This window comes from Mesoplodon bidens (genome assembly GCF_964165515.1).
Source record: "Mesoplodon bidens genome assembly, chromosome: 3".
Lineage (NCBI taxonomy): Eukaryota > Metazoa > Chordata > Mammalia > Artiodactyla > Ziphiidae > Mesoplodon > Mesoplodon bidens.
In genome coordinates, this window is record NC_138178.1 from 38,035,540 (window position 1) to 38,044,452 (window position 8,913).

Here is an 8,913-nt window from a genome sequence, read left to right on the forward strand (position 1 = left end):
ATCATTGTGCTACCGTTATTTATTTCAAATATATGGTTAGGTGCAGGAATATGTAATACCACGGGGAATGGAGAGAGGAACTGTGACTTGAAAAAGCTTGAATGATTCTGAATCTTTATGAAATTACTCTCAAAATAAATACAGGTACAATGGAACAATACACAGCCATAAAAAGGAATGAAGTTCTCATAAATGTGACAACATGGATGAACCTTGAAAACATTATGCTAAGTGAAATAAGTCAGACATAAAAGGACAAATACTATATGATTCCACTTACATGAGGTACCTAGAATAGGCAAATCCATAGAGACAGAAAGTATATTAGAGGTTACCAAGAGATAAGGGAACGTTGTAATGGAAAATTAATGTTTAATAGAGTTTCAGTTTGGGAAGATGAAAAAGTTCTGCAGATGGGTGGTGGTGATGGTTGCACAAAATCGTGTATGTAATTAATGTCACTGGATTGTACATTTAAACATGGTTAAAATGGCAAATTTTAGGGACTTCCCTGGTGGTGCAGTGGTTAAGACTCCACACTCCCAATGCAGGGGGCCTGGGTTCGATCCCTGATCAGGGAACTAGATCCCACATGCATGCTGCATCTAGGAGTTCACATGCCACAACTTAGGAGCCCATATGCTGCAGTTAAGGAGCCGGCAAGCCACAACTAAGGAGCCTGCCTGCCACAACTAAGACCCAGGGCAACCAAATAAATAAATAATTTTTTAAAAATGATAAATTTTAGAGTATTTATATTTTGCCACAATAAAAACCTCACTAAATAAATAAACACAGAGAATTCATGTGTGTTGAGGGCCAAGTGTGTATCTGGACATTCTCTAAATTAACTTCCATGTACAATGCAATGCTTATTAAAGGATAAGTACTATAGGGACTTCCCTGTTGGCGCAGTTGTTAAGAATCCACCTGCCACTGCAGGGGACACGGGTTCAATCCCTGGTCCGGGAAGATCCCACGTGCCACAGAGCAACTAAGCTCATGCGCCACAACTACTGAGCCTGCACTCTAGAGCCCGCAAGCCACAGCTACTGAAGCCCGCATACCTAGAGCCCATGCTCTGCAACAAGAGAATCCACCGCAATGAGAAGCCCATGCACCACAACGAAGAGTAGCCCCCACTCACAGCAAATAGAGAAAGCCTGGGCGCAGCAACGAAGACCCAACACAGCCAAAAAGAAGAAAGGGTAGGTACTATAAATGTGCTAATTTGAAGCATATATATATATATATATATATATATATATATATATATATGTAACTCAATGGTAATTGCAGCAATTGTTTAGAACTTAGACCAAGAAAAGATGTTCTAGGGGGAAGGATATTTTATAACTGACACTGTTTAGAATTTCTGGTCCTGGTACATGGTGACAATAAAGCAGATTGACTTTTAGTCATTTTTATCACTGTCCTAAATTTTCTACAACATCATATCCCCTTATTGCCTGCACACTGATTGAACTGCAGCTACTATCTCACCTTGGATATATGGCTAGGAGTGGAATTTCTGGGACATAGGGTAGGGGTATATATGGTTTTTACCAATTTATTCTCCCACTAGCAATGTATGAGAGCTCCAGCTGCTCCGTATCCTTGACAACTCTTTGTGCTGCTGGTCTTTTTAATTTTAACCATTCTGATGAGAGTATCACAGAATCTAATTGAGGTTTTATTTTGCATTTCCCTAATGACTAATGGTGTTGAGTGTCTTTTCATATGCTTACTGGCGCTTTCAATAGCCTCTTTTTCAAGTCTTTTGCCCAAAGTTTTGTTGGTTTGGCTGTCCTTTTCTTATTGATTTGAAGAGATCTTTATATATTCAGGACATGAGTCCTTTGTCAGAGATATGTACTGTGAAAATCTTCTCTTGCCCTCTCGCTCTCTTAATGACATCTTTTCATAAGCAGAGGTTTTTATTTTAATGAAGTTCAATTTACCAATTAGAAAAAATCCTAGTAAGTGCCTTTTATGTCCTACTTAAAAGATCTTTGCCTTATCATGAAGATCTCCTCCCATGTTTTCTTCCAAGGGTTTTATTAGTTTAGTTTCACATTTAGGTTATGACCCACGTTGAGTTAATGTGTATGGTGGGGGAAGGGGTCAGAGCTGATTTTTTTCCCTTATGAGTATGCAGAGAAAAAAGCATTGGTTCCTCCCCAGAATTGCATAGGTGTCTTTATTGTAAGTCAAGTTACCATATGTATGGATCTATCATGAACAACTTCAGAGGTATTAACTTCCAGATCCTCAACTTCTCTCTGTCCTCTTTTTCTAAAATGAATCTATTTGCTTCTGCAGTCAAACATCAAGCCAGTTGTCCTTTTCCACTTCACTTACCTTTCCAAGTAAGGCTTACCTTTCACTCAATCTCAGTTGGACCATGGTCCATCATTTAGACAAGTGCAGACCACTACAGACCCAAACAAAGGAGCAATTAGAGAGTGCACACTTCTGAGGGAGAGATCCCCCTCAACAAAGCACAGAGAGCATTGGCTATAAATATTGAAGGGGCAGCATCTTATTCCATCTAAGGGACAAATTCTAGGTGACAAGGCTCTGTGCACTATTTAACTTAGAACTAGAATATGAAAGTGAGATGGTTGTCACGAGGCTATGTATTAACACATTTATTTGAATTGAAAAATGAATCCAGATTTTCTTTTGACAGTAAGTCTGATTGGGCTGACCGACTTGACGATGAATTCTGGCTTTGCCAATTAGCTTATATGGCAGACATTTCCCATAAATTAAATAAACCAAATCTGCAACCCTGAGGTTCTGAAGAAAATATATACAACATGCAGGAAATTATATTTTTACAGCTATTAAAATTATGATAAAAAATTTAGATGTCAACTTAAAAATATGAAAGTATGTAGTTTTCCAAAATTCTTTTAGGGGATACACAGCATGAAAATTTAAAGAACACTGATCTAGGGCAGTGGTTCTCAACTCTGGTTGCAATTGGAATCACTTGCGGAGTTTAAAAGAAGATGATGACTGGGCTTCACTCCAGGCCCATTAAATCAAAGGAGCTGGGAGTGAGTGCTTTTTAAAAGCTCCCCAGATTCAGTCAGGCTGAGAACCACTTGCTCCTTCCTCCACCCTGCCTTGTCTCTGTAAACACACAATCTAAACCCCTCTCCCTTCCTCACCCCCAGCACCCAAGGCTATCTCCCTAACCCACACCCTCATCTAGCTCCAAGCCTAGACATTACCTCTTGGACATTCACAGGCCCTTCAAACACAACATGTCTAAAGCCAGCCTTGGCAACAGTTTTGATCATGCATCAGTAGAAAATGTGAGAGGGGTGGGCCTCAAAATACATATATTAAAAAATAAACCAGGAGGGTTCCCTGGTGGCTTAGTGGTTAAGAGTCCTGGCTTTCACTGCTGTGGCCCAGGTTCAGTCCCTGGTTTGGGGAACTGAGATCTCACAAGCCTTGCAGCACAGCCAAAAACAACAACAACAACAACAAAAACCATATATGTATCACTATGTTAATATGTCTATAAAATAGAAAATAAAAAAGCATGAGACTAGAACTTAATATAAATACAAGTTCTAACATTTTCTCTCCACATCCTATGGATGAGCTCTGATTTTGCACATGCTGGTCCTTCTTCCGGGAATTCCCTTCCCCCTTTGTCCTTCACTACGATCTTCCACTTATCCTTCAAGACCCAGTCCTCTGAGACTCCTCCACAGGTAGACCTTTCCTACCTCCATAGTGCCCCCAGGGGACTCTGTACAGGCCTCTACTTTACAACTGCTGTGCTACGTGAATCTTTGATGTTTGGTTGTCTCTTTAGTTCCTACAGACCCAGGAACACATTGAGGGCAGCACTTAGCATAGGACCTGGCTCATAGTAGGTTTGCAATAAATGTTGAATGGTGGAGGGAGTGAAGAGGAAATAGCCAAAATATCTAATGGCCGGTATAGCAGAGGCGGGTGGCAGATGGGAGGTGGGGAGGAGGTTCCTGGAGGTTCTTCATTAGGAGAGTGTTAACCTTTTTTTTTTTTTTTAATTTTTAATTTTAATCAACATTGGTACAGAAGTGCTAACATTTCCATAAAATAATTTCTGTGATACAGAAAGGAATATACTTTGCAAGAAATGTAGTTCATCTTAAGTCTCCAAATACTTTTAAAGGCTAATGCAGCAGCTGGCAAAATAACACACAGTACACAGTGGCTGGCTTGGGGGAAGCCAGGGCGTCCAGGTCAGCTGCAGTGGAGGGGCGCTCTAGTTTGGCCATACCACTGCTTACTGACTGTACTTTATTTGTTAACGGTGAATTCCTAGAGACCTGACTGTCCAAGGTCTCAGGGACTTTTTAAGTCTGAAGGACAACATTTCCATCTGGGCTGCAGAGAGAACTCTGCCCTGTGTGGGTGTGGAGGGGACGATCCCTGCGCAAGAGCCCCCGCTTTGTCACTCACTGTCTGGAATTTAGGCCTGGCCAGGAACCCTGAGGCCACAGCAGTGATCCATTGGGATTCCTCAAAGCAGTTGTGTTTGTCTGTGCGTTACAAGTGGGGACACTGAGGCACTGGAAGGGGTGACCTTCCTAGGCCCTGCAAGTGAGGATCAGGGCCTGGCCTGTCTCTGGCCACTCTCAGCTGGCCCAGGGGGCTGCCGCTCACTGGGCTCTCCAAGAAGAGCTGTCAAGGCAGAAATGGAGGCGAGGACAGTGTGGGAGGAGAAGCCGGGTGCAGCCGCAGAGATAGTGTAGAGTTCATACCAGGGTTTGTCCGCCTGCCCACCTCAGGAGAGAGCAGGCACAGCCCTCCAGCCAGGAGCAGAGATAGGCCAAGAGTTGCCCTTCAGCTTAGGGCAGGATGCAGTTGCTTTACCCCAGTGGCTCTCAGCGGCACGGATCTTGCCCCCAGACAAACGTCTGCCAATGTCTGGAGACATTTTTAGTTGTTTCAACGAGGGGTGGAGGGTGCTACTGGCTACTGGCATACAGTGGGTAGAGGCCAGGGATGCTGCTACACATCCTGCAGCGCACAGGACAGACGCACAACAGAGATTTATTTGGCCCCAAATGTCACTAGTGCTAAAGCTGAGAAACCCTGCCCACACTTTCCTCCCTCCACATCTTCACTCAGACAGTCCCTTCATGCCTGGCAAGCAACAAACTAAGTTTGGGGGGACTTCCCTGGTGGTCCAGTGGTTAAGACTCCGTACTTCTACTGCGGGGGCATGGGTTCGATCCCTGGTCGGGGAACTAATATCCTACATGCTGCACGGTGCAGCCAAAAACAAAAACAAAACCAAAAATAAGTCAGTTTGTCAAACCTCTTCATGACTGAGATCACGTCACCTCCTTTTCCAGATCTGCCATCCTCTAGCTGTGTGACTTTAGACAAGTGATGTGACCTCTCTGAGCCAGAGTCTCCACCTTGTTAAAAAAAAAAAAATCCCTCCTGCATGGTCAGCCATTGTGAAGAGGAGACACAGTGTTGTCCAGAGAAGGCCCAGCTCTGTGCGTGGCTCCTAGGAACGCCCAGTTCACAGAGGTTGCTGCTGTTGCTAATCTCTGCTTCTGTCTTCCCTGAGACCCCTGCATTTTGGTTTGTGTGTTTTTGGACTCCTGTACCCAGAACATACTCTGCAGTGGCATGAGCTGACCCCTCCATGAACTGTGCACACTGAAAGAGCAGGGGCTTGATGTCTTGGTGCCTAGTACAGGGCCTGGCATGGGGTAGGTCCTGGGTAAGTGCTGAGTCCCTGGTACATGCTGGCCCCTGTGCTGTACGGAACACAGGGAGCCCAGTGGGTCATGCAAAGTTTGAACTGTAATTGGGCAGAGTGTGTGGGTGGGACTCTCCTTGAGCCTATAACTCTGTGGTTTCTGCCCCAGGCCTTGGGGAAGCTGATTTTTCCTAGCAGATATCGGAGGCTCCCAGTGACAGCTCCACAAGGGATTTTCTCCAAACTTTTTGTTTACGAATTTTCAAACCTACAGAAGAGTTGCAAGAATGGTGCAATGAACATACATGTACCCCTCACCTGTATTCACCACTTTTGCTTCATCACACACACCCACACACACACACATTTTTTTCAGAACTATTTGAGAGTTGACATCATGACATTTCACCTCAAAATGCTTCACCAGGCATACTCTCAGAACAAGGACACTGTCCTATACAACCACACTACAATGATCATACTCAAAACACTTGACGCTGATAAATCCCTTATCTAACCGTGGTTCTTGCTTAGATTTCCCCAGTTGTCCCAATAGTGGTTTTTTACAGGGTTCTTTTTGTTTGTTTGTTTTGATCCAGGAGCCAATCAAGGATCAATCAAAGCACCACATGCAGCTGTCATGTCTTTTTAACCTAGTTCTCTTTTTTTTTGTTGGTCATCCGGGACACCTACATTTTTTTTAAGGAATGCAGGCCAGTTGTTTTGCAGAATGTCCCTCAATTTGGGATTGTCTGCTGCTTCCACATGATTAACTTCAGCGTGTATGTTTTTGGTAGGAATAGCACAGATAGAATGTTGTGACCCTCTCAGAGCAGCCCACCAGGGAGCACAAGATGTCCCGTGTCCCACTATCTGTGACCTCATTTTTGATCCCACAGGTTGTCACAGGGGAGAGAATTCTGCAGAAGCCTGCATCCTCTCCCCTTGCCCCGCAGGCCAGCCACATTGGAGACCGCCTCGTGAGCGTGGGGAGGTGGCATTCTCTGTGGCTCTGAGGAGATGAAGGGAATGGGGTGTGGCCAGAACTGCCTCCCAGGGCAGTTCAGAATCACCTTTGCCCCCAAACCACAACCCCCCTCATGCCTGCCCACGTGGCTGCCATGCCCTGCCTCTCTTTGGCTGGGAGGAAACCATCCTGTCCCGGCAATCCCCACTCATCCTCCCTACTTGTCAAGGCACTCACGTTTTAGGAGCAAGTGCCTGGATTTTGTGGTAAACCCCTGCCTGGCCCAACAGACCTGAGCAGCCGGTTTCTTGAACCCTGGTCTCAGAGGAGAAGCCTAGAATCCCAGCCTGCTGGTGGCAAGAGGAAATACTGGGCCAGGACAGGGAGGTGGCCTGGAATCAACTGGTGGGATGTGGGTGAGTCAAGGGAAGCCAGAGGGCAGAGGGGAAAGGTCTACCTCTTAACTGCTCTACAAATCCCAGATCAGTTCACCTCTTCCATGAAGCCCACCTTGATCACCTTGGTGCCCACCAAGCTCTTCTCAACTGCATAGGAAAGTGCTGAATTCTGTTTTAACCACTGAGGCAAATTACTTGTGCCTCCTCTTGTATAGTACTAAACCTGGGGGGGCGGGGGGGTGCATCTTTGTGCAGCGATTTGGACCTAATCCTGCATTGTGTATGCAGTAGGTGCTCAGTACATGTTTGATTAGCTAAATAAAATGAGAGTTCATCTATTCATGCATTCATTCACTCGAAAAATCATTAACAAGCAACTACCTTGAGCTAGAATGTCTTCTAGGGGCCCTTGCCCTTGGGGACTGAATGTAGGGGGACAGACCACAGACAGATAAATAAGCAGATGATGTGAGGCCAGCGCTACAAAGAAAGAGTGAGTGAATGACTCACTGACTGACTGACTGACTGAATGAATTGTAGATCGAGGAGAGGAGAAAGTGGATGAATGGCCTGGGGAGGGAGCTCCCATCCTCCTGCCATCACCCTGGGAGGACAGGCGCTCTGCAGAGAGTCTGTCCCTTGCCTGAGATGGGGCAGCCTGCTGGCCTGGCCTTATGTTAGCTGGAGAGAAGGTATTCTGGGAGGAGATATTTTCCCTAGGCTTTTGGAGCAGTGGCCATTTCCCCCCAGGGGCACCAGCAATGAAACTGCTAGCCACTCAAGGGAAAAACAGAGCTCAGTTCACCACTAAGACCAAGGGCAGCCAGTGAAGAGGACAGCTGCCCTGGGACATTCAGTAAAGTGCAATAGCATCAAAATGCTACTGAGGAGGTCATGTTCCCCAAGTTCAGGGGCGAGCTGGGAGTAAAGGCAGCAGAAGAATCTTCTTCCTTCCTTCCTCCCTCCCCCTGCCTCCCTCCCTCCCTTCCTTTCTTTCTTTCTTTTTAACTGATGAATTCATAAAAGTGCTAACAAAAGATCAAGATAAAAAAAGTTTTAATTACATGGGACTGAGTGAACTGATGAGGATTATAATTTTTGTGACTTTCTGTTTGAATAAAAAAAAAATCCCACAAGGACTCAGAGGCAAAAAATATGCAAATCAATTTTCACTGCAAAGTAAAGGCGCTGTTACAGTGGAGGATTCCTGGACTGAATGTCAATATTATGACATAGTATGAGAGTGTTTCGTGTTTGGTAATTGCAATCATTGTTGCTTTTGTTGTGGTCATCCATTTACAATGCTTGGTGTCAGTTTATTATCTCTTGTAAAAATAGAATACAGTGTATGTGTGTGTGAAAAAAAAATAAAGGGAAAGCAATATTAAAAAAAAGAAAAATTAGAAAATCAAATTTATTTTGACAAAATACGGACTAAGCAAAGATTTAACTTAAATTCCAAGGTTAAATTCTATCTTGACTCATATCGAGATCACCTATAGTAACCAATAGATAATTCCTGATCATAGTTAAATGAACTTGTGAAAAGCTCTTAAACTGTTCCTACAATCTTTTATATATATATATTTTTTTCTTAATGCCCTTTTCTTTGGGAATAATGTTAATTTACAGGAAATTTGCAAAGATAGTACAGAGAGTTCCCCTGTACCCCTCACCCAGTCCCTCCTAACTTGCATAACCAGGGTACGCTTGTCGCAACTAAGAAACCAACGTGGGTACAACACTAGTAACTAAACTTCAGGCTTTATTTGGGTTTCTCCAGTTTTCCCATTAACATCCTCTTTCTGTTCCAGGATACA